The 27,638-nt window shown below is 37.3% G+C and overlaps 1 pseudogene; it reads left to right on the top strand.

Annotated features, from left to right (window-relative positions):
* The first annotated feature begins 20,964 nt into the window (after positions 1 to 20,964).
* Positions 20,965 to 26,532, top strand: LOC105065275 (3-oxo-5-alpha-steroid 4-dehydrogenase 1-like; annotated as a pseudogene).
* Positions 26,533 to 27,638: the final 1,106 nt, after the last annotated feature.

Raw genomic sequence — 27,638 nt, 5'->3', positions numbered from 1 at the left:
TTTATGTCCCTTCACTTATCCTAGAATTCACTGGGATTCCTGAATGTTACGTTTATGTCTGCAGATTAAGTGATACTTTGAGGGGAAAAAATGAAAAAACTAAGTCAGGAAGCAAGTCATGATCAGCATGAATCTGATCATCTTGGAGGCAGAAATGTTAAGCCCACAGTCACTTCCTGGGACTCTTCAAAGCTAAAAATAATCATTGTTATTTGGGGAAATAATAGGCTATGCCTCATAAATTTAATAAACTCCAGCAGATTAAAATAGGATTTGCTAAGTATGCAGTAGCAAAAGAGTAGGTACTGCCTAAGAAGGGTTAAATGTCAGACGCCAAAAAAGTAAGAGTTCTAGAAAATTCAAATGATCTTGGAAAAGGAAGAGCAAACCAGACTCCTTGGCTCTTCAACAGTCATATTTACAAGACTTACACAGCTGAATTCATCTGTCATCAAGAATTTGTACCTTAACCTTAATTTCTTCTTTGGAGCTAGACCACTGTGAACAAAAACCTCAAGGTGGAATTCAGTTACTTTTCAGGTCTACTTTTCACTTTGCTATTCATTTTCTCAACTCTGCAAGTAGTCTCAGAAAAATTCATTATCCCCCAAATTCTCAATTGGGAATAAATATCTCATCCTGTGTAGCAGGCTTTGTGGCAGCCCCAGGGTATGAAAGCTAGGCAACTGTTAAAAAAGGAGAATGTTCTAGGACATTTCATTTTAGCCTCATCCAAAGTTCAGTCTAACAATTACAGCTTTGCTATAAGCTATGGGAATATGTACCTCTTTGATGTCTGTTACACTAGCCATTTTGTTAACTATTCAGTTTCTACAAGTTGGACACTTGATTCCTCATTCTTTTGGTTCTCAGAATTCAAAGCCACATAGTTTCTCCTTGTGTTAAAAATGAAAAAGGAGGAGATTTGTTTCAACCAGCAACCCAATCCCTCATTCACAAACACACGCTGAATCAATTCCGCATTCCTGAATATACTTCGGCAAATATCTCATCAGCAGAGTCTAGTTCATGGTAGCTCTTTGTCAGTGGGCCTTTTTCTTACAACTAAGTCCTATTTCCTTGGAACAAACCTCCTTCCATGAGATTGCACCCACATCACTATGGGTGCACATCCCTTCTCTCTCCCACATTCCACTTACAATGAAGTCCTCTCCTCTGTTCATTTAAAAATGATTTCAGACAACAGTACAACATGAAGACTGTAACTACTGAATAGTTCTACAAAGTTACGAGGGCTTGCATGGGTTTGCTTAATAGCTCAAAGAGAGTTATTACATGAAAAAAGACAAGTGTCCAGACTTTTCCATTTTCAACTCTGTAATAGGTGGCATGTGCCCACATCCTTTACACAGTGAGGCTGCCACGAGGCCTGATACATGTTGAGATGTTTAAAAATTGGGAGTCCTGCAGACATAGTAAACAATCGTATGGTTACCAAGAGAAAGGGGATGGGAGGGATAAATTTGGCAGTTTGAGATTTGCAAATGTTAGCCACTATGTATAAAAATAGATTTAAAAAACTAATTTCTTATGTATAGCACAGGGAACTATATTTAATATCTTGTAATAACCTTTAATGAAAAAGAATGTGACAACAAATCTATGTATGTATATGCATGACTGGGACATTGTGCTGTACACCAGAAATTGACACAATGTAACTGACTATACTTCAGTTAAAAAAGAAAAAAAAAAAAAGGTTGAGATTCACAGTACTGATGACAATCCTTGGGACTGTCACACACTTTATTCAACCATTCAAGATACAACTTTTCCTATATGTTAATCACTAAAGTTTCCTTCATCCCTAGAATTCTGTACCTCATCAGAGCTTTTTAAAGGGAAGAAGTAAGGGAGACAGACATTTCCGCACCTCTCATCTACCCGTTCTCAGCAGCACTAACGACAAACGGCTGTTTGAAGTCTCTCGCTCTCGCCAAACACGTTACTGCAGCCGAGTGACCAAAAAGAAGTTCTTTGGCCGAAATCTGAAAATGATGAGGGTCAGGTTTTAAACAGTTATAAATTTTTAGTTGAAGAATACGAACATGACATTATATAACATTCATAATTCCGATTAAGAAATGCTGTTACATTGTTTTTGCTTTACATAAGTTTCAGAAAAACTAATATATAGCATATCAAAATCCTCAGAATAACAAACTTCTAGATAAAGGAACTGTGTTATATAAACATTTTTTGTTTGTTTGTTTTTGGTTCTGTATTCATCATGAAACCTAGATGATTGCCAGACCTGTTTTACAACATCTAGGTTTTGAACACAAATATATCAGTATGGATGTTTCTTATGCACAAAACATGGCTAGATTATAGTAGCATATTAATGTCCAAATTTCAGAATTCAGAAATGAATTTACAACATAATGCAGAGAAAAATTACCCCTTCTGTACCCATTACCTTATTTGAACTCCTGTCTCAGAAATAGTAAAAATGAACTTTCCTACATTAAAAATAAAATTTTCAATAGGCTATTCTTTAAAATGCCAATGTTTTTCCCCTGTATGTGAATTTAAAACATGACACCAAGGACTAATTCTTTCATTATCTCATGTGTGGAAGAAGTCTATTCCTCATACCCCAATCCTATCAATAAGAACAAATTATTTCATAACATAATTGTTCTCTGCCTTCTATCTTAGTTATATCCTAATCAGAAATACTTCTTTAAAAATATGTTATCAGACTAAATTCCTAGCACTACAAAGAGGGTTTTCCACTTGGTTCTAACCACTTACAACCCAAGTTCCCTACATTAGTCCTGGGAAGTACAGAAGGTTCTGTCTCAGAAAACAACATACAATCTTTCTGCAACATCACACTTTGAAATACATACCTCTATGAATTTAAGTACTTATCCTGTATATTACAGGCCAAATTAAACAGTGAGTTATGGCAAATCAAGGATATTCCTCCCCCAGAGAAAATCCACTATGGACAAAATATCAGAACGGAACACTATTGCCTTTCATATGAAGTCCTCACTCTGCTAAACCTCTACACATAGTTGAATAAACTGTGACAATTCATCATAATCTCATTTTGTCACATTTTAGAACTTCTGTGAAGAGTAACAACAACAAAAATTCTACAATCATACCTAGTCACTGTCATGATGAAATCCAGGAAAACTTTACTTTTATTCATGGACTCCACCTCTATGAAGCTTTGGTCCCCCCACCTCCCACCCAAGGTACTTCTAATAGCACAATGGAAAAAGGAAACGAATACACAGCTTGATGAACATCTACCATAGTCCAGGCACTGGTGCAACTAGGAACAGGATTTCATCCCCATTTCACAGCTGAGGAAATTAGGGCTCAAAAAGAATGTCATTTGCCCAATTCCACAGAGTTGGTAAATACCAGAGCTAGAATTTGACCAAGATCTCCATTCTTTTTCTCTTCACGGTATTGCTATTCCTCATTTTGTCATTGTTGTGTTTCCTTATGAGTATGAAACAGGAAGAAAAATAGAGCATACCAATATGTCTGAGAGGATGTTCAGCTCACCTTTCTCTATGCTCAGAGGTGTGATGAATACCAGCAATCAACACCAGAAGCCCCCAGGGAGGGAGTTCCTAGCATGGGACTTGGAAAAGCTCCTCCTTGGTAGACCTCACAAAGTTCTTGGGTAACTAGAAGGCTTTGGGAGTTAGACCCTGAGCCTGGAAGCAGAAGGTGTAACCTAAATGTGTGATGAGCAGCCCAGGACAGGGAGACAGCTATTCTTGGCTCCCCTGCACCCTGCCATTCATGGACAGGGTAAGTCTGAGATGTGTACCCAATCCCTAATGAATGCTTGGATACCTCCAAGATGCACAGAACTCAAATCACTGACTTTCCTTCCCTATCCTACTCTCTAATCTTCTCTATTCCTTATGCAAGTGATACTGTCATTGCACCAGTCCTAGCCATCACCCAATCCCCAAATCTGGAAGGTTTCTTTAGCTGTTCCTGCCCCTTTACCCGACATCCAACTGGTTCTGTCTATTCTCTCTTATTAACAATCATTCCGGGTTTCATGTCCTCTTCATTCCCACTGCCACTGATTTGGTTCATAGTCAAAAACTTCCCTGACTACATTGCTGTAAAAGCCTCCTGCCCACAGTCCCTGTCCCTTATCTAATCTCCCTCTCCTTTTCAGTATATCCTTAATATCAAGTGATATTTGATATATCATCTCATATAAAACATCCTCAAAACCCCTTAATATTGTCACTGCTTTTAATTAGCATGTGCTGTTCTTGCTAGTTAAAAAAAAAAATGCAAATCCCTCAGCATGTCAGATTCCATGCTGAGTCTACTCTGTCCTCTCCAGATGTGCCTGTCACCTCTAACTTACCCTTTATGTTCCAAGTCTGCTCAGATACTGTCACCAGTTCCTTGCCTTACACACACACACTTACTCTGCCTGGAATCTCCTCCCACCTTCCTTTCCTGGTCAAGTTTGGTGTATCCTTTAGAACTCAGGTCAAGCATCACCCTCAGGAACTTTTCCTTTCAAAAGCACACTTCACCCTGATTAGGATGGCTATAAAAACAACAGCAATATAAAATAACAAGTGTTGGTAAAGATGTTGAAAAATTGGAACCTCTGGGCACTGCTAGCGAGAATATAAAATGGTGCAGCTGCCTTAGAAAACAGTTTGACAGTTTCTCAAAAATTTAAAGTAGAACTACCATATAGCCCCATGATTCTACTTCTGGGTACAGCCCAAAGAAGTGAAAGCTGGGACTCAGACATAGATCTGTACACCCACGTTCATGGCAGCACCAATCACAATAGTCAAAAGCCAGAATCAACCCAAGTGTCCATGGACGAATGGATAAACCAAATGTGTTATACACATACAATGGAGTATTACTGAGCCTTAAAAGGAAGGACATTCTGGCATATCCTACAATACATACGAAACTTGAGAACACTGTGTTAGGTGAAATAAGCCAGGGGCAAAAGGATAAATGCCGTATGATTCTATGCATATGAGAAACAGAGTAGTCAAATTCAGACTGCATCCCACTGCTTTACAACTTCCTAATGACACGTCTGTCCCCCACACCAGACTTTGAGAAACCTGAAGGAGGAATCTGTGCCTAGAACAAAAGCATCTGTCTAGTTTATCTAATGACTGCATAAATGAGTGTACTTATGTTTGTTTTTTCTACTTCATTTAGTGGCGAGTGAGTGTTTAAAACCACAGAACCTGATAAATTCTCTTACCTACACCATTTTGGAGAGGAGAAGAGGCTTTCCAAATTTAGTGCAAAGAGGACGTAAACAGCTCAGTTCACTATACATCCCACCTCCTTCCAGTGTCCTTCTCCTGCTCTCTTCCCCTGTGATATGCCCACAGCCTCAAGATGCCCGACAGCTACTCAGTCACCCACATAGTTGTAACCTCTCTCACAAGCCCACATCTTCAAGGTCTCCCTTCTTCTTCCCCTGACTGAATTATTCCTTTATATATTCATTTTAAAAACAAATGAAATTAAACTACTAAGCACTAAAATATCAGTGATGGACCACTCACTTGACTTTCTTACATATAGCAAGAGGATTTCTTGAGAACTTAAAAGTGCCCTGAATTTTGAAAAGCCTAGAATTTTCCCTACTAACCATTGACCCATTGTCATGTAAGGGCAAGATTCAAAAAATAAGAGATGTTCATTGTTTCTGGTTCTATGATTAGCCATAGAAAATCTTAGGGAAAATGCTCATGTGGAAAATCCCACATTCATACTAATCAATATCTTATTCATGTTACTTTTTCACGATGTCCTCGTAGTGAGTTACCAAAATATAAAGCTGATTCAGTCTCCTCAATGATTCTCCTTTCTTCTTCCACCCCTGCTGATCTGAGTTCCATCCCCACCCCATGTCTCTAATAGAGGATTTCTCAATATTGGCACCTATTAGCATTTTGGATGGGTAGTTTTTTTGTTTTGAGGGGCTGTCGCATGCACTCCCAAATGTTTACAGTATACCTGGCCCCTACCCATTAGACAACAGTAGCATCTCCCTTTCTACTGCTCTAGCCCCAAGCACTTGCTCCTAAGAAAAGCATGAAACAACTATTCCCACTGAAGATGAAGCACAGACTGATCCTTATAAAGAGAACTCTGTATTAGAACCTACCTGCACATGTAGCCTGCGTCCTTCCTCTACTGCACTGTAACCTCTTGGGCAGCCAGCACCTGGTCTTTTCATTCATCTTTGAATGCAGGTACCTAGGATACTGCCTAACTTTCAATATGAACTCAGTAAAAACATGTTGGATAAATTTTGAATAAATATCAGGAACATACAAAAAGATGATACAAACATAAAAAGATACAGATGCCAGGATTCCAAATTTCTTAAGCTTACAGCAACCTATATATTACAAGGCAACTACTCCATACAAAAAACACTACAGTTTGACATTCAAAAAAGTAGCAAGATATTTTAAACCATTTAGGAGTCTGAGTCTAAACTATAAGGGAAAGTAAATGCAAGGACCAGTTTCAAAGTTCAACTGTTTCAACAATACCCAGTCCTTCTTTCAGAAATGTACATAAACACTGAGCTGAGCTGGTCTGCTTGCAGCTCGTGGTAGGCCTACACTGTTCAGTGATGGGAGATGTTAATTAATTACACTATAAGATAGAATTACAATTAATTGTTAATTTAGATTTTAAAGTGACAAACTTTAAAGGCTAAAAATAGTCTTTGATCTTTAAAAGGTTTCTTAATGAAGGCAGTATACTTTAAGCATGTCATTAGTTTAAGTGCTCAAATTAGGTCTAGAGGCTACTAGAGCTAAGCAAGTATCTATTCCAATATGTTAAATGTTTATGAGTTGGGACAAGGACAATTAATTGCTAATTAATGGACCAAATCCCAGGTGAAGTCAGGTTCTGAAAACAGGAGGATGACAATAGTAAACTGGATTTAGAGCCTTTTGATGTGACCTATAAAAATCATAGGCAAGCTGAGTTTAAAAGGATAGCGAGAAAGCCAAACTGACAGAAACACCCAGATAATTAAGATATTACTCATTTAGTTAATAGTGGCTTTCAAGGGTGTCCTTTGTTTAGATTAATGAGCTATAATTTTTAGAATTATACTTACATGCCTATACTTCTGTTACTTATATAATTCAGGATATGAAATAGTGAAACTCAGCTTAAAGGATGATAACACTTAGCTGGTAGGTAAGATTAGCAATATTCATAACATAAATGTCAAATATGATCTTGATTCACCATAAAACACTTCATTTTTCCAAATTCAGAACTAACACCAATTTATTACTTCCTTAAGCACATTGTGAACTATCATGCAAGACTTCCACTGTCCCTGCAGGTGGAAGAAGCAAGCTGTGTGTATTTTGTGAGTGCTATCTGCTTCAATATTAATCATTTTCACTAACTTTGGTTCAGATGAGAGATTCCAGAGACAGAGCTGACCCTCTTGACTTCCAGTCACAATCATCTGCTGGTCACTGGTGATCATGATGGCAGTGATGCTGTGGGAAGGGGTCTTCTTTCCCCAGAATGCCACTGCCTGCAGGAAGGCCCTCATGTTGAAAGAATCCTGCACACACACAGAAGGGAAGAAGTGTACACAGTTACCCTTCATACATTTTGGGAAAGTGATCATCTCACAAATGTTTATTGGTGACCCAAACTCAAACATGTACTCCCAGAGCTGTGAAGGCTGCTTCCCCATCTGGTAGAGAGGGAGGTGGTCATCAGATATTGAAATTACCACACCCAAGGTTAGTTTGTTAAAGAAGAATAATTTTGATTCCAATCCTTGATTATTGATGCTAAGGAAAAGAAGGATAGGAGTAGTCTACCCACCCCACGGGCAATCCTGCCTGTGGGTGACCTTATACTCTGAAGTTCAGCTGTGCCATTCAAGAAGAATAGAGTTGTCAACAGGCTATAGTTTGAAGACAACATTGTAGACTCTCTCTCCCCCAAAATGGTAGCTCACTTAACTGAACTTTGCTATTAAAAAATAACTATTTTCTATAAAAACAATGTTTCCTGGTCTTCAAAGATTCATGTATGGCTGCCATGATTTCTGTCATATTCATGTTCCACCTGTACAACTTTTAATTATAATTTTTATTTGACCTATTTTTATATTTAGTACCTTCCCAAACAATAATTTTTATGAAATCACTATCTTCAAGTGTTAGTTACAGGGTTTAAATGAATATATAATTATCAAAAAAAGTTTTCCAAATACAGCTTTCCAAACCTATGGGATGCATCAAAAGCAGTTCTAAGAGGGAAGTTGATAGTGATACAAGCCTACTTCAGGAAACAAAAAAAATCTCAAATAAACAACTTCATCTTACACCTCAAGGAACTAGAAAAAGAATAACAAAGAAGAAAGTTAGCAAAGGAAAGAAATCACAAAGATCAGAGCAGAAATAAATAAAATAGAGACTAAAAATAAAAACAACACAGAAGATCAATGGAACTAAGCTGGTCCTTTGAAAAGACAAACAAAATTAATAAACCTATAGTTGTACTCATCAAACAAAAAGAGTGTTCAAGTAAAATCACAAATGAAAAGGAGAACTTATAACTGACACTGTAGAAATACCAAGGATCATAAAGAAACTACTAGGAACATGCCAATAAAATGGACAACAAAGAAGAAATCACTATGATTTTCCCCTTTTAATACTGGTTTTTGAAAGTACAAGTGACAGCTTGATGTTCCATATGAGAATCTTTATCAGATGAATGACTTTATAGATTGAAAGGAACACCTTCTGGTTGTGAATAAGCAGAATACTTCCTGTTGTCATTTTCACTGACACAGGATTCCAACAACAGAGTTCTGTGGTTCCTTTCTGTAACCAATTGTTCACTATAATATACATTAAATACATAGGAGCTTCCCAGCCCTTTGCCTTGTCACGTAACTGGGTAGCGAACACTTGACATGCAGGGTGAGAGAAATTGAAACCCTCAACCCAGTGTGTGTACAAAGATAATCATTTTCTATACTCATGTTAAAAAGGATGGGGAATACTGAATTAAGTACAACTTGTCTAGGAACATAAGTAATTTAAAACTGTAAAAAGTCCAAACCATTATAGAATTTGGAAAACCATACTTTCAACTAAGAAATAAACCTCTTGGTGATACAGAATAACTGTCACACAAACTCTCATCATGAGCAACTGGGATCTCCCAAACTCTTCCATTTCAAAAGGAAAAGTTTTTAAATAATGTATTTTTAGGTGCAAAAAGGAAAGGGCAATCTATTCTAACAACGTGAACTTCCTGATCATCTCCCAAAGCTAGAAGGGCTCTTAAATCACCGATGAGGAAATTGTAAATTAGAGCTGGTGAAGGATGGGTATATCTTCATTGTTTGATCCCTGGACCCAAGCACACTGCCTGCCACAGGAGGGAATATTTAATAAATAATTCTTACATGACTTCTTGAAAATGGAGGAAGAATTCACTAGGAATTAAAAGAAACTTTAAGAATGTGGCATTAAACTCCTATTTTGCTGATGAGGAGTTGGAGGAAAGGTGATGAGACTTTCCTGGAACCAGAGAGTCCTCTTGTTCTGCTAGAACTTACATTCTTGGGAAAGTAACTCCCCCAGTTCCCTTTTTTGTGTTCCATTCAAATGAATGGAAATATAAGCAGTCTGATTCCAGGTTGATCATTAGGTTGTATCCAGCATACCACCGTCTCACCAATTTTATTCAAAATGTACTTTATTGTGAAGGAAAGAGGCAAGAAAATAAAACAGGAGTCATGTAAATCTTGACCTTTTTCCTTCAGTAATAGCTGGCAAGTATTCTTTGATCCTCAGTTTTCTCATCTACGCAATGGAAAAAAATAACTACCTTGGAGAATTGATGTGAAGAGGTGATCCTACACAGAAAATGCTTATCACAATTCTTTGTTCATAGCTGGCACTCAGTAAATATTTACTGAATGAATGGGGAAATGAATCACTATAATTTTATACTGTGGACCGATAATATGATTATCACTTTCTAGCAATACCTTTCTCAGTGACATTCCTCACCCTTTTTTTTAGAATACTGTCCCTACAATTTCTTTTCTCAAAAATAATGTGGATGTACACTAGAACATTTGGCCATGAAAATGTACAATTTGCTATTATTATTACTTCTAAACACTGTGATGATCTTTTAAACAACTCTAAGTAATATTAGGGTGCTCAGATTTAGCAAATAAAAATGTAAGATGTCCAGTTAAATTTGAGTTTCAGATAGACAATGATTTTTTTTAGAATAAGTATGTCTTGGGCAATACTTGGGATGTACTTATACTAAAAAAAATGACTATTGCATGGGATATGCTTATAAACATTATTTACTGTTCATCTGAAATCCAAATTGAACTGGCTATCCTGTAGGCATCTTAGTACCACTGGCAACCCTAAGTTACAGCTAAAAGGGAACCTTGAAGGTTACTATCATCCCCTTCATTCTACAGATGAAGGAAAGAAGGCTTGGAAAAACTGGTTACTTGCCCAAAACAATCCAGGTAGAGAGTGGCTGAAGTCTCTCTAAACTGCCCTCCAAGAACTCTCCTCCTGCACACCATGACAAAGACAACCCAGATTTCCCCACCAGAAAGTCTTGGTGATCGGCCAAGCAAAATTCTTTATATGTTGGTAGTACTTTAAAAATTAAAAAATACATACATATATACATTCATACACGCATAAATAAATAAATAAATAAATAAATAAATAAATAAATAAATAAATAACAAAAAAAACAAAAAGGCAGTTAACAGCAACAATAAAATCTCTTAGGCATTCAGGCTCCAAAGTGCCCTCCTTTGCCTTTAAAAGCTGGGCTCACACTTCCTGGTCCTTTCTCTGTAATTACAACTTCTCCTGGCAAGCACATGAAAAGACAGCATGCCATTACAGCCCCCATCCTCCCTCTCATCTTGGTTTTCTTCGCTGTAACAATTTGCTTTTACCTCCCTGATCTGTCTGAGGCTAGCAGAATGATTACTATGATGCAAATACGGTTTTGTGACTGGTGTCTACTGGACACTGCAATTGTTTACACTTCACTAAACAGCTTTCTTCAGGGACAAGCCCTGACACTGAGTTTCTGCCTCTTCATCCTCAAAGACAAAAACAAATCTCAAACTTTTTGACTGAGGACAGTCAACCAAAAATTACAAAGGATAAAGTCCTCAATTACTACCCATGAATTCTTGCAATAACCTCCTGACCAAAGTAAACATCTGTGAGTAAATAAAAAAAGTATATTAGCTTTGGGAGAAAACAGATCTGGGTTTGAATCTCAGATCTGCCACTTACAGTTGTGTAGCTTCTGAATCCCATTTCTTAAGTGGAAAGGAATTCCACCTACTTTCTTCAAAACTTAAGTACTGTGAGAGACACAAATAATTTTCCTTATGATTCTTTCTCTCAAAGAAGATAATGTAGTCATCTTGAGCCCAAAGGGAGTTTTGTTACTAAGGTTTTTTAAGTTAAGGTTAAAATAGCTTGGAATATTAAAATTCATCAAATTGTACACTTTAAATTAGTGTAGCTTGCTGTGTGTAAATTATACCTTAATAAAGTTGAAAAAAACAGATTGCGGGTAAGAATAAAGTAGCTTGGTCAAGGTCACACAGCTACTAGGTGGCAATAAACTGGGAGAGGATAAAGTAGGGCTTTGTGAAGGAACAAGGAATAGATGTAAGCTGGAGAGAAAGCATCTGGGTGTTAGGGTAGGGCAGAGCGAGAGCTACTGCAACCACCAGGAAAGGAAGCAAGCAGCCTGAGGAACCCAGAGGACCTAAGGGTTCCTGCACAGCTGGTCTCAGCCAAAGCCGTGTCATCCAGAACCTGTCTGCTCGCAGTTGCTCCCAAAGCAAAAGGTCTTATTTTATCAACAGATTGTAATCAGGATAATTCCTTAGAAAAGGTAAAAAAAAAAAAAATTGTTTTTACAAAGTCAAAGGCTGCCCAAAGTATATTTGAATAAACATAAAAATCCACCTGGTTTACTCAGGGGAGCATGACTATTTCAGAATTAACCCCTAACCAACATCAAAGCCAAGCTCCCTTCAAAATGTTATAGCTGAATGACGTACTAATTAGGTTGTTTTTAAATGTATGTTAATGTAGGAGCCCACAATTGGGTTAACAACTTGTAACAGACCCCAGCTGCTTCTGGGCTGGTGTCTGCTTTAACACATCTATAAGAATGTATATTATTCCCCTCTCCCATGACTTCCTTAAAGGTAAACTGTAGGCCCCCAAAGAAATGAGTCTTGGGCTAGAATGATAAACAAGTTATAAAAAGCTGCAGACTCAGAGGTGAGTTAGCCAATGATGGGTAAGACCCCCAGAGGGGGGCAATCTAAGACAGGCACAGCCACCTGAGTCCAAGAAAAATGTTACAGCAGCTACTTGCCCTGATAAGCTGTAAGGCTCACTGAAGTCAACACAAATATGACTTGCTAAAACCTAGAGGGCCTTCGGACCTTGAGCCGGACTCTACAATCTAAATCCCACCCTGTCTTTCCCTAAATTCCTGCATTCCATCTCACAGTGGTCAATGATTTCTCCTTTGTAGACAATAAATGTGGGAGCAATTAAGAGGTTAGGGGAGTTGGCTCCCGACTCCCTCTCGCTCTCTTGACTTTTTCCACAGAGTCTTGAGTAATTCATTCTGTTTCAGTGGGACTTCTGCTGGCCAGAACCCACGACTGGTGATGAACCCACACGTTAACATGAATGTTTGCTGTGTACTACCTAAAATCATGTCTCTAATCCATTACAATAATCAAATCTTTTCCTCTACCCATTCATAAACCTCACTCCAACCCCTACAGTTCCTTACACCCAAACACTCGTAGTTGATGATCCTCCTAACTAACCAAGGAAATCAAGGAATTTAGACATGAGCTTCCTCTCATCACTTCATCATTCCATATCTTTTCCTTATTTTTAGCTTATTTTTCTAAGATAGTCATACTAATTTCCTATGATAACATTTTAATCATTACCCCAAATGCCATCTTCTGTCACCTCAGCTATTCATTAACCCGTATTTCTTGTGTTTTCAACTGGTACCCCCTTTATTTGGCCCTTTTGCCTTTAGTTACATGCATTTAGTTAACAAATATTTATTAAATATCTATTAAATATCTATCATATGCAAGAGACTAGGCAAGATTCTAGGGATGCAGACAAGAACCTACAAACCTCAAGAAGCTCACTGGTGTCTAAGGAGACAGGCTTATCCTGAGTCACCAACAGCGTGATGGTTTTTATGTAAAGTCAATGCAACAATGTTTGAGGATGCTTCCATGTCTTGGCTACTGTATATAGTGCTGCTCTGAATGTTGGGGTGCATGTATCTTTTTGAATTAGTGTTCCCTCCAGATATATGCCAAGGAGTGGGGGGCTGGATCATGTGGAAGGTCTATTTTTAGTTTTTTGAGGAATCTCCATACTGTTTTCCATAATGGCTGCACCAAACTATATTACCATCAATAGTGTAGGAAGATTCCTTTTTCTCCACAGCCTCTCCAGCATTTATCGTTCGTGGACTTTTGAATGATGGTCATTCTGATTGGTGTGAGGTGATACCTCATTGTAGTTTTGATTTGCATTTCTCTGATAATTAGTGATACTGGCATTTTTTCATGTGCCATTTGTATGTCTTAATTGGAGAATTGCTTGTTTAGGTCTTCTGCCCATTTTTAGATTGGGTTGTTTGGTTTTTTTTGTTATTAAGTAGTAGGAGCTGTTTATATATTCTGGAAATTAAACCTTTGGTCAGTTGTATCATTTGCAAATATTTTCTCCCATTCCACAGGTTGTCATTTTGTTTTGCTTGTGGTTTCCTTTGTTGTGCAAAGCTTGTAAGTTTAATTAGGTCCCATTTGCTAGTTTTTGCTTGTATTTCTATTACCTGGGTAGACTGCTCTAGGAGGACATTGCTAAGATTTATGTCAGAGAATGTTTTGCCTATGTTTTCTTCTAGGAGATTTATTGTGTCTTTTCTAAGTCTTTAAGCCATTTTGAGTTTATTTTTGTGTATGGTGTGAAGGAGTGTTCTAACTTCATTGATTTACATACCGCTGTCCAGTTGTAACTGGCTATACTTCAATTAAAAAAATGGGGACAAAACACAAGTGGAGCTTGAAATCAAACATAGGAAGGATTTCTCTAGGGAGGTTAACATCAAAGCTCAAATTCCAAATACTACACACTTACGAATACTATACATTTGTTGGTTTGGTGACCCAGGCAAGTTTCTAGTTACTTTAAATTTTATTTTCCTCATCCATGAAATGGGAATAATTCCTGCCTTTCCTGGCTATAATAAGACTAAGGAGACAGTATAGACCCAGTGGTGAGGCCCTAGAGTTAGTCAGCCTGGATTTGAATGCCAACTCTACTACTGTATGCCCTCAGGCTAGCTACTTTACAACTGCATATTGGATTCTTCATTGATTAAATGTAGATAAATAAGAATATCAATCTAATGGGGTAGACATGAGAGTTAAATGGGATAACCCATGGAAATCATTAGACAATGAGCATTCATTAAATGGTAGCTGCTCTTATCAGAAGGCCTTATTAATCTTAAAACCTGTGTATAAATCCTGTTAGGTAAACAGTAGTATGATAAGTGGAATCCTTGTCATTTATAACCAGTCATTTTATTATTCATAATTTACAGTGGATCCCAACCGTTAAGTGAATTAAGCAGGGGAGACTAAATGAAAATCTAAAGGTACCAAATTGGCAAAATAGAACAAAATCTACCATTTTCCCATCTGTTAAAGGTTAAACTGAGCTCATCCCCAAATTCATATATTGAAGTCCTAAGCCCCAGTACCTCAGAATGTGACCTTATTTGGAAAAAGGCCATTGCAAATGTAATTACTTAAGTAAAGATGAAGTCATACTGGATTAGGGTGGGCGCCTAATCCAATATGACTGGCATCCTTGGAAAACAGGGAAATTTGGAGAAAGATGCACCTGAGAGAACCATGTGAAGACAAAGGCAGAGGTGAAGTGATTTTTCTAAGCCAAAGAACGCCAAAGACTGTCAGCAAACCACCAGAAGCTAGGGGAGAGGCATGGAACAGTTTCTTCCTCAGAGCCCACAGAAGGAACCAACCTTGCTGACACCTTGATTTCAGACTCCCAACCTCTGGAACTGTAAGACAGGACATTTCTGTGTTATCTGAGTACCACTCCAGTTTGTGGTACTTTATTATGGCAGCCTTAGAAAACTAATATACTGACAGATTTCTGTTTCTTTCCAGCCAAATGTAAATCTTAATAATGCATGTATCAATTCTGAAGACATATACTTAAATATGAGTCTGAGTCACACAATTGGTCATTTACCAGATTCTGTTCTCTGCTTCATCTTTGAAATGAATCCCTTGTCCATTCGTATTATAGATTCGCTGAGGAAAGAATATATTAATTCAACAGATATTTATTAAAATTCCTAGTAAATGAAAGATGAAAAAATACAGGTTCCTGACCTCTAGAAATTCACAACCTACAAGTCAAGCCCTAAGTACATAATAACTGACGCAAAGCAGACTGGGATGAGTATTTCTGAGGTCCAAGAGCAAAGCACGCTTCACTTCCATGGTATCAATCCCTTACTCCTAGGCTTCTCCCTTAGAAAAAAATCTGTTTTCCATGGGCCAGTTGTCTCCTTCCTTAGCCCTGACATCTATCTCCCTTCTCCTGTGTTCAGCACAAGCTGACACCAGAAGTCAGTCTTCTGCCACTATGATTATTCTTTCCTTGCAGAATAAACAGATGGAAGGCACTCCCACAGGCAGGGATATGACTCTGTGTAGACAAGTCCTGGTTGGAGAAGGCTCCCTAATCTCCCTGATTCGAGTGTTTTCTGACTCTGCCCACAAAACAGGGATGCCTCTGCCAGGGAAATCTTTAAGACCACCCTCTTACACTCCAGGATCCTAGCAGAAGTGTGGTCCAAACAGATTTACTTCAAGAAGGTTTATGACTGCAGAATTCCCTGATGGCTTAGAGAGAATGGTAAGAGGAGAGACAGGACTTGAAGGTCATAATCCAAAGGAACCTTAGCTTTACTGGAATTTCAGTTCTTCAAAAAGGTATTTTCTGGGACTTCTATCTCATTTTAGCATTAATTCAAGACACAGGCAGCGAGCCATTTGCCATCCTACTCATCTTTATGAAAACTTGGGAGTCATCTTCCAAGTCCTTGCCCTCCACAGCCAACTGATTACCAATCCTACTGGTTCTGCCTCCTACTGGTTCTCTGCATCCTCTTCGACTCCACTTCATGGCCACATCATTTTTCAACTGGATTACTCAACAGAGTGCTCATTCAGCTTTATGTCTTTTATCCCTGTAAACAATAAACCTATTCATATTATCTCATAATTGGTTGGTGAATCACTTAAACAGGCATAGATAGTCCTCTTTCTCTTGTTTATTACTTAACTTTCTTTCCTCCCTTCCTTTACCAAGTATTCCCCAGTGTGCCGTGTTTTCTCACTCTGTGCAAGCTGTTCTCTCAGCCTAGAATAGCATCTTCTTGTTCTCTATGCAAACCTGATTCATTTTTCAAGAGCTAGTTCAAGTGTTCCTCTGTAAAGTTTCCTCTAATACCGTACCTTAGACAGATGTGATCATCCTTTGCTTTATGCATTCTCTACCCCTGCTATTTTAGCACTCCTTATACAGCCCTGTAATTATTTCTCATGTGTTTTCTTCTCATAGTAGATGGTGGTATCTCCCTGAAAAAGACAGTGGTTTCTTTTCCTCTTTGTACCTCCCGGGCTAGCACAGTACTTGACACTTAACAGGATTTTCAGGTATGCTGAATATTGTATGAACATGTCACCAATCCTATTTTTTTTAAATCATATAAATTCACGATGGATTTATACTCTTCCTTTTCTGTTGTAACGACACACTAGCTTAGTAACCAAGAAATAGGCAAATTAATCAGCCCTAATTTCATTGCCCCAAGAGACTGACCTCTCAACTCTGATTACTAAAGCAGTGCTTGACCTACTTGTCCTCCCCATCTTCTTCCTCATTCTGGTTGCCGTGACTATTCACCTGGCACAGTGAACTATTTCCTGCAAAACCTAATCAAATTTTTTGTAACTGTGACAAGTCTAAGGTATTATAATGTACTTAATCACAAGAGAAACATATCATTAGTAAAGCAGGAAACACCACTGAAAGATTGGTTTGTCCTTGAAAAAAATCAGACTTAATCACGAAGACTCTCAGATGGAACAAAAAGGTAAGATACAACATCCCTTCAGTCTTTATCAATATTAAACTAAGAGTATTTTACAAAAAAAAATCTATAAAATAAAAACATAATTCCAACTTTTTTCTAAAATTAAGAGCTTTACATGTATGACTATGAATACCATCCACACATGAAATACCATTATGCCAATTTTTATGACTAGAGGAGTACCCAAAGGAAACTGAACTCAAAGTTGTTATATATTAAAATCTTTGAAAAATGCTTTTGAAACAGATATGTACTGAGCTCACAACCAGCTTGGAAATTCTGTGTCTCTGTCAGTTATTTCTAAACACATAAGGAATCTAAACTGGCAGACTTTTTCTCAGTATAATGCATACTGGTCATTAAGATTAAAATATACATTAAAAGGAAGAGTTATCCTAAAGATTTTTATAAATTGGTTCTATCTAAAATTGTATTGTTATAATTTACCTAAGATAAACTTATCCAGGTCCACATTTCCAAATCATTCAAGATTTTAGTCCTATCAGTGTAGCTATTACTACCTAGGTTAAATATTTGTCAATGAAAAAAATTTCAACTGGCCAAATGACTCTCTGAATTACCATAAGGAAAAAAAATCTCAATTTCTCCGTTAAGTGAATAATCAAAGTGTGGAATTGGTTCTGACTCATTTATCTTTGGGTGAATGTAATAGGTGTGGATATACACTTCTTAAGGTAGAGTCAACTTCCCTAGTCCTCAACACTCTCCTGAGAGATTAGCGGTGAAAAGATGGGAGGGAGCTCCCAAGTGAGGTCTGGACACAACACTAAGAAGAAGGGAAGATCTGTAGCTCTGGTTCCCAAGAAACAAGAAATTCATGTCATGGGCAATAGGAGCTGACTCATCTTTCCTCATCCCATTCCTCACCACTCCAGGCAAGGCAGGCAGGGAACAAAGTAAAATAGCAGTCATGGTAGAAATTTTGAAGGATTAAGAAAAAAGTAATAATAATGAAATTATACATACACACACATATATAAAATACTTTAGCTCATGTGTCTAATACCATTTGACCCTTACATTAATCATGACATATGGTTATGGTTATCTGTCATAACCATAACATATGACTATGTCAGCACAGGTATCATAATCCCCATTTTCACAATAAGGTAAAAAGTTAGGTGACTTTCCTATAACAAATAGGACTAGAATCCAGATCTTCTAACTCCAATCAATCCAGAATTCCTTTCAGCACTGTATTCTATGTTGCTTCTAGTCAATAAAGGGACATATAAGTCCAGGGTAAGGGAGATGAACTTTGCTTACTTAGTTTTTATTCCTCCATGTGAAAATACAAAAACGCCGAAGGAAAAGGCTGTCTTTCGTCCTCTCCTACTTTTCATGCTGGGTTCCTCTCCTGCCTCCTGGAGTTTCTATGCCTCCACTCCGAAGCACATTATGCCATTGTTCTCCGGTTACCTCAAGTATCATAGTACTAGTTTCATAGAATTGTTCTCCTCCTACTTTTAAGGTTTAAGCAACAAGCAGCCTCCCCCTTCAACATTACAACATAGCATAGGACAATATGGGCGGAGAAGGGCACAATGCTGCGTTCACCTACTGGTAGTCTTAGGAAGGGTAAAGAAAAGGTCAGTTCTTAGGACTCCTAATCTCCTCTTTACCAAAGAGGACATACTCCATGAATCCAATTCTCATTTGAGCACCTCATTTCAAGCTAAGGGGTGAGGGGGAAGGTTCTAATCACACTGCAGAAGAAAGGAGCTGCCCTTTTCTAAGCCAGGAAAGATCTCAGGACTCCTATGCCCTGACAGTGGAAATTACTGTCTGTGATACTTAGCTCCTGGAATAACCAAATCATTAACACAGGAAGGCCTAGCTACCTGGACCAAAAAGCATAGGACCTGCAGAAAGACCTGGAAGAATAGTTGAATTAACTCCTCTTAGCTCAAAATTTTAACCCACACCTCTGACACAGCCCGCTCCAAATTAACAATGCATTTTGTTCCCAATGAGTAATAAATAAGTTGTATCAGTCTTTGGGAATGAATTCTATTCTGTCCTTCTAACCTCACCTTTTAACAAGTCAAAAGAATGTTAAGTGCTTAAAAAAAAAAAGACTAGGCTGAAAATTAACTTTTATCTTGCTCTGGTCTCCTTACCCACTCCCAACCTCAATTTGATAATGGTAGTACTGAAGTAGCGTAGACAGTAATGCTGAGATTTACAGTCTATGAAGACTTGAACACACATTGTAAAACTGAGTTCTTACAAAAATCCTCTGGTTGGATACTGTGAGAAACAGAATCCATAAGAAGATTGAATATACTTGCCATTAAACTATCTGCCTACTCATGAAGAATGGAGTCTGAAGGCAGTTTCTATATTTTTATATTAATTTATGTACTTTGACCATTATAATAATTTGGTGGCCAAATTTTCCTCTTGTTATGGGGTAACAAAAAGAATAGAACAAAAGTCATGATTCAACCTATTTGTAGAATTCATAGTTTTTCAATCTGAGAAAGTCCTTAGTAAGCCTTAGCTATCAGAATTTTACCACTGTTAAATAATGTCAGACTCCTTAATAACAATTTTGTGATATTATTCAACAATATCTTTATGGAGTCTTACTGCAGGGTGAAATTAACATCAAAATAATTTTCTCTAACTCTGATTTGCCAAAAATTCATTCTTTGAGCAACCAAAACTATTTTAAGTTGCATGCACACATCTAAGCGGGATTGCCTTCTATGAACAATAAATACAAGAGCAGTTCTCCACTGTATGCATCATTTTTTAAAAACATTGTATACTAAAATTAAATTAAACCTCCCCAAATGAAAATGTCAAAACAAGGATTTGCGTTAAACTTTCTCAAATTTAACTTTTAATCTCTCTAAAAAATCATGAAATCCATTTTTGATATGAACTATGGCTTCTGAGTTAAACTACAGTAATAAGAAGAAAGTTTTAAACCCAAAGATATGGAAAGATATTAATCTACCTAAAGATAATAGTTAAAAATTATCCTCTAATATTAATAATTTATCAATGACACCTCTTCCTACCACCGCCACCCCAGTCACTAATTTCTACAATTTCTTGAGAAACAAGCTAAGAATATCATGGCAAAAAGTGTTGAAAGATTGTACACTTCACTGGAATCTGTGTGATTCCAGGTCTACTTTCAAATCACTTGAATGAAGAAATTAACTGAGTAACTTTAATAAAATATTATTCTTAATAAAAAGTTATACCTTCAGTTTTTGCATCTGCTTTGTCCTGTATCTGTTGCTAAGCAAGTTGGTGGTATTTATCAGCGTATATCCCAATTTGTAGCAGAAACTCCAAATTTACTTATCTACGGAACTCTTGTTCAAACACCATGTCCTCCAAAAGCTTCACTGATTTTACAAGCTAGATATGGTCCCAAACCTCCAAATTTTCTAGAACTTTACCCATACCCAACTTTAGAACTTAACACTTTCTTACAATAAATTATCTAGAACCATTCTTATCTGCTAAATATAAGGTCCTTAACACCTAACCTTCTAGTAGATAAAAGGAGGTCCAAGGTTCTGACCCAAGAATCAGGAGCAAAGTAGTATGTGGGAGCTGACGCAGATGGCTCACATCAGGAACAACGGGGAACTAGCCAGCAAACTGGTGAAAAATAAAGGAGAACCAACTAGTATCCAAGGAAGAAGGAATCAGGACTTGAAGAAATGTCTGAAGGAGTGGCCCAAACAAAAATAGGATTCATGGTGAAAGACTGGCAAAAGAAAACAGACAAGATAGCACAAAGGTTAGCTCAGCAGAGCCTGAAAAGATCCCAAAGCAGTACTGTGCAGTAGGATATCCTTGACTAAACCCATAGGTGAAAGTTTTTAGAGATTCTGCACCCTTTGAGACACTTAAGGGCAAGAGTTTTGTCTTACATAACAGAATTTTGAGTCAAAAGAGCTAGGCTCAATTGCAAGCTCTGACATTCTCTAACTGTATGACTTGACAAGGCAATTGCTCTGACCTTTAGTTTCCTTTTCTATGAAAGAGAGATAAAACCTATTTCACATGGTCATTCTAAAGGCTAATTTATGTGAAAGTACTTTATAAGTTTTAAAACTGCAAAGGTATTATTAAAGTACCATAATATGCCGCTATGTGAATTAATTTTGCTCTTTTTTTACTGTGGAAAACTTCCCAGGCATACAGGAATGAACTTTTACTCTAATTGGATATTGGTCTTTTTACCCCAATACTTCAAAAATTTATTTGAATATGAAAGTGCTAAATGGCATTATTCCATGACAATTTGATTTCTCAGTATAAACTTGGCCAGTTATAATTTCTGCTTTCACTGTTGTAGACAGAACCACCTTCTTTCCCACCCCCGCCCCAGCCTTGAGGTGTGCGCGTGGGTGTGTGTCCAGGTATTACTCAAATCATTTCATACATTATTAAACCTTTTCTTGACTAAACTTCAGTTTCATTAGGAATTTACAATGGAACATTATCCCAAAAATGCAACTTCCCTTATCATTTGCTTAAATAGTGGAGCAAGCACACAGAAGTTAGCAGTGCGGGTGCGGGCACGGCATTACACAGGCCTTTTATAGGTTGCCAGTTTTATGCTTTGCAACATCACATGCAAATAAAGTACAACAGAAGTTGACCAACCAGGAACAAGCTTTGTAGAAATAGACCAACCAGGAGTGAGCTCCATGCAAATGAAGTACTACAAATGGACCAATCAGAAGTTAGGGAAGTGGACCAATCAGAAGTGAGAGTAATAACCAATCAGGAGTGAGAGTAATAACCAATCAGGAGTGAGAGTAATAACCAATCAGGAGCAAAGGAAATAACCAATCAGAAGTGAGCTCAGGGAACCAATAGAATTCTAGGTGTAAGTTAGCCGCTTTAGAGGCAAAAAGTGAGATAGAGCCTCTGGGCCAGGGAACCGGACAGGTGCTAAGAGGAGAGCAGCGGCCCTGCCTAGGGGTCCCGCCGGTCTTTTTATGGGGCTTCCCGCCTCAAGGTAACAGAAAGTAATGAACGGGAAAAAGAAAATACTGTCTTATGAGTAGGCTCTAGAGAAAATACAGAATTTTTGTTTAGTAATACCATTAAAGTTCTACTGGGAGATGAAAAAAATGAGATATTTGATCTAAGATCCCATGAAACACCATCAGTTTACATTCTGGTGTTCAACTTATATTAGGTTTGAATTAGGCTTGAGTAAATAACAAATACATTAAATTTATACACTTGCAAAATAATGGGATTTTATACAACATGCAACATATTCTGCATACATGACTTACAGAGCTGCTTTTATAAATAATTAGGATAAATAATGCATAAGCAACTGAACAATAATAAAGCATATGTAACCTAAAAACAAAAAAATCATGTTGTACAATCTAAATACATACAATTTTTAATTTGTCAATCATACCTCAATAAAGCTGGAGGAAAAAAACTAACGTAATTGATAAGAAAAAAGAAAACTAAAAACCATATTAACTTCTATTTAGAATAAGCTGCATCATGACCCTTTCTATACTGGTACACTGTAATCTTTTATTGGCTAAAGGGGAAAATAAAAATAAATGAAAGGAAGTAAGTAATTACCCATTTAATAATTTAAATTAAAATTGAGGGTGATAATTGAAGTGGTTGCTGTAGAATTTTATTACTATTTTTAGCATTCTGAATAAATTAATAATTTACAAGACTCTGGATAAATTTAAGTTCCTCAGAGGAAGAAAAAAGTAGTTTGTAACATAAAACTAAAATTCCTTTACTAAACACTTTCTAATATAACAGTTTCTGGAATATTATCCGCCAATACCAAGCAACAAATTAACAAGAAACAATAATTTACATAAGTGGAATTATAGTTTCTCCCAATTCATACAGACTAGAAGCTAAAACTATGTATCTACAACTTCTCCTTTAAAACATTAAACCACTGGATACAAGTAAGGTTTAAGTGCTAAATACTGAGTAAAAAATAACTTCCCAAACCTTTAAGCTCCTAAGAATCAAGTTATAACCCAAAATAAAATACTGAAATCTAACACAGCTAGTTAGAATTTTAAAGTAACTTGGTTTAAATTTCACAGAAGTTTGTAACTTTATGTTAGAAATTTCAAGGTGTTTTTGATCAGTCCTTTGCTTTGAAATACTCAAAAATTACATATATATCTTTGTAAAATAATATACATATATTTAAAAAACTAATATGTATTGATAATTTTAAATAATTACTAACATTTTAGCATTTAAAAATATATTCATTTTTCGAAAGAATACATTGTTTTAAACCATTTTCATTTCCTATGTCGATCACATTAGGTAATGTTTTAACTCCAGTGATTTGGGACCAATAATTAGCTCTACATGACATTAAATAATATTACCCCTGTTATTCACATTAATTCTCTAAATAATGAATACACAGTGATAGCATCAAAAGCATGCTCATGAAAAATCTACTTTAAGTTCCAAATGAGCTTCTCAGAAATAGACCCTTAGAAAAAGTATTGAAGAATCATGTTCATTTTAAAATATAAAGCATATTCATAAATAAAAGCAAACATTTGCAATTTTAATACATCTATGCACATCAAAATGCAGTAAAAAATGTCTTCCTGATTAACAGTAACTATTTAAATAGGAATCTGTAGGTGACACAAATGTCTTTATAAAAAGATTTTCTTAAATCCAGACAACATAAGAATTCCTGAAAAGAATTTGAGTTTGAGAACAATTTTTTATAGTTGAGAATAATACATTGTTTTAATTCTGAACCAATGTAAATTTGATCAATTAGTATGCCATTATTTACTTAGTAATCATAGTATAGAAAGAGCTAAAAATTAGTCCTGATTCTTCTATGTATAAGATTAACCATTTAAAGCATATAATCATTATTAACACTGATTATATAAAACATAAAAAGAATTTGAAAAATACATTAAAAGACCACTTTGCCTATATGCTTTCAAAAATGACATAATTAGATATTGTTTAAAAATTTAGCACTGTTTAATACTTACTTAAACATGATCTTTTACCAGCTGTGTTTGCACCACCTGAACATAAATTCCCTCCTCGATGAATTAATTCAACTTCCAAATTGGTTCTGTAAGGAAAGCATTAAAATATATCTCTGTCACTAGGTTGAAATGGTATTTTTTGTTTTATTGACATGTCTGAATCAAGCTAAACTTATTATTTGCAAAAGTATAGTTTATGCAGTATTAGTAATAATCATATTTTATCTGATATTTAGAAATAAAAAAAGGGGAAAAGTTTATCTACCCTTACTTATATGTTCATATTTCTACCTGCAAAACTGCACGCGTCACAGTGTAATTGTTGCAAAATCCCAGCTGTTGGCAAATACTAAAAACTAGGCCTTAAGGAGAAAAACTGGCACACATTTCATAAACCTGCATATGAATCTGATAAAAGAATCTGTACTCTTAGCCACTGAATAGGTGGTTACTGGCTTATAAAACACAAGGGCATACCAATTTTTCTTTCAGAGAAATGGTTATCACTCATTGGAGCTTAGACTGCATCTAGAAACCAATATTCAGAAACAAAATTGCTAACATCAAAGCGACTATGAACAACACATATAATTAACAGTAGTCTCTTTTATGGACATTTAAAATTAGTTTTATTAAAATACATTGTGTAACTATTGACATTGCTAAACAACAGTATTCATATAGATCTGAAATTATAATATATTTAGCAATTATTACCTTACAGAATAGCAATAATTAGTAAATTGACATTTCAAAAATCAAATTGATGCAGAATCTAAAGATTTACTCAAAAACAGTAACAGTAAAATAGCCAATCAATTTGACAATATAAATGAAAATTCTAAGTGATAAATTACTTCAACAGTGTTAATAAACTTAAACACCCCTTTATTTGTCACAACTAAAACTGTATAAACTAGTTTATATCCAAGATACGCATACGACACTAATAGTGAGATATTCCTTATCTTAAATTTTTTTTTTTTTAAAAAAGGAAAGTTTCAAGCTTATTCTTTGCAAGTAAATTCAGGAAAGAAAAGTATACTATTTATTTAAAACAAAACATTTTGAACTGGTTTTGGTTGCATTTTGAACATAGAATGTTTTGAAATGCTGTTTTTATATACTTACTTATAAATGCAAACTTTAAAAATATTAATATTCCTAAATCTGTATACTTGCCACCCATTTCTAAAGGAATACTTTAATCCTCTCTACTCAGGGGGAGAAAAAAGCAATTTAACACTGATAATGTTCCTTCTCAGAGCTCCATCTGGTTGCTGCTGATAAGGGCATCAGTGTGACAAGGGAATTTTCCACCCTTCAGGAGATTTGCATTGCTCACTGAACTTCTAAAAACCTACCAGCAAGGAAGCAGGGACAAGGATTTCATATTAGTGGACAGAAAGCGAGCTGAGACCAGCATGTGTTCCTTCATCAAGGGCATATAAATGAGATCAATACATTTTGTTTTCACAAATCTTCTGTTGCCTAATGTGTAGAAAAAAATTAATGGCTATACTCTCTTAAAAAAACTAAGATTTCCTAGATAGTACTTTTAAAAGAGCTAGCCAGAGAGCGCCTTAACCGTTGGCCCGACTGCATCCTCCTGGGTATGTTCCTCATCCACTGCGCGCAAAGGACCTTGATTTTCTCGTTTCTGATCCGAGGAGGGAAGCCCACGCCGCTCTACTCGTTTGTCCTGGCCTTCGTGTTCTGCACCTACAAGGGCTACATGCAGAGCCGCTACCTGAGCCAGCACGCCGTGTACTCGGACGACTGGGTCACCGACCTCCGATTCCTAACAGGTTTCGTCTTGTGGTTGGTTGGCCTTCTGATAAACATCCACTCAGATCATGTTCTAAGGAACCTCAGGAAACCAGGGCAGACTGGATATAAAATACCAAGGGGCAGCTTGTTTGAGTACATTACTGCAGCCAACTACTTCGCGGAGGTGGTGGAGTGGCGCGGCTGCGCGCTGGCGTCCTGGTCCATCCAGGGCTGGGCGTTCGCCCTCTTCACGTTCTGTGCCCTGGCCACCAGGGCTCAGCAGCATCACCAGTGATACCTTGAGAAATTTGAAGATTATCCAAAATTCAGAAAAGTTATGATTCCGTTTTTGTCCCACTAGGTCAGAGAGGCCTGGCTACCAGGTTGTACCCACGCCTCTCGCTGGCCAGCGGAGAAGCTGGGCATAGAGGAGGGCGAGGCCCAGCGGAGGCCGGCACAAAGGCCTCTGGCACCTGCTCCAGCCTGGCTCACAGGTGACTTCACTAGCAGGACAGGGCACTGACGATGTTCTTAAGGAGCAAGCCGCTGTGTCCCCCAGGAAAGGCCCTTGGCTGGGAGCATGAAGATGCCACAGGGCAGCCCTCCCATCTCAGGTCACTGGCCATGAGCCGTCAGGAGTCTCTGGTCTGGGATGGATTTTCTTCCTCCTCCTAGGTAGAATTAGAATTTTTTAAGGCATCTTTTTTTTTTTTTTTTTAAAGTCCCTCCCAATATTGCAAAACCATAACTGGAAACAATTTCTTATTCAAATACACTTGAAAGCTCCACGGACATCAATGGCAGTAATTAAATGCACTACTCATCGCAGGATGATTTAAAAGAAACCCCTTGGGCTGTAAATCTCTAGGGAACACGTGGTGAAGACCCTCTCCTGTCCTGGGACATGGCTGCCTCCCTTGCTGCTGCCTTGCAGAGGCAGAAGCGGAAGGAGCAGTGGGAGTGGAGTCTGTGTTCACTTTGATCACTGACCATGCTTGGTGGCAGGGTTGTCCGGGACGTTATTCTGACTACCGCCTTCGGGCAGTGGGCAGGCCCTTCTGCCCCTTGCACTCCAGGCCCCGGGGCACCCCATCAGCCTCCTCCCCTTCCCCTGCTTCACCTTCTGACCAGGGCCTCTCTCCCTCGTGAGTTTCCATGTGGAAACTGTACTCTCAGTGTTCGTGCTTTTTAGAGCCTCTTGGGGTTTTAAAATTACATTTAAAATTTTGCCTGAGGTGGCTAGGCTTCATTTTTACTAGAAAATGGAATGCTTTTGCAGGGAAACTTTATGATCAAATACACTTTATGATCAAATAAACTTTTTCTGACTAAATAATTGCTTGAAATCATAAAACAATAAATATTTCAGATCTCCAGAAAACTCAAAAATTTGACAAAGTCTTGACTGGTTTGGGCCCCTGTGCTCTGGAAGGCGTACCTGTTCAGGCAGATGCTTGTCTGAGAGCC

This window comes from Camelus bactrianus, chromosome 35 (genome assembly GCF_048773025.1).
Source record: "Camelus bactrianus isolate YW-2024 breed Bactrian camel chromosome 35, ASM4877302v1, whole genome shotgun sequence".
Lineage (NCBI taxonomy): Eukaryota > Metazoa > Chordata > Mammalia > Artiodactyla > Camelidae > Camelus > Camelus bactrianus.
The sequence above is the reverse complement of the archived record's forward strand: the minus strand, read 5'-3'. Positions and strand labels throughout refer to the sequence as shown.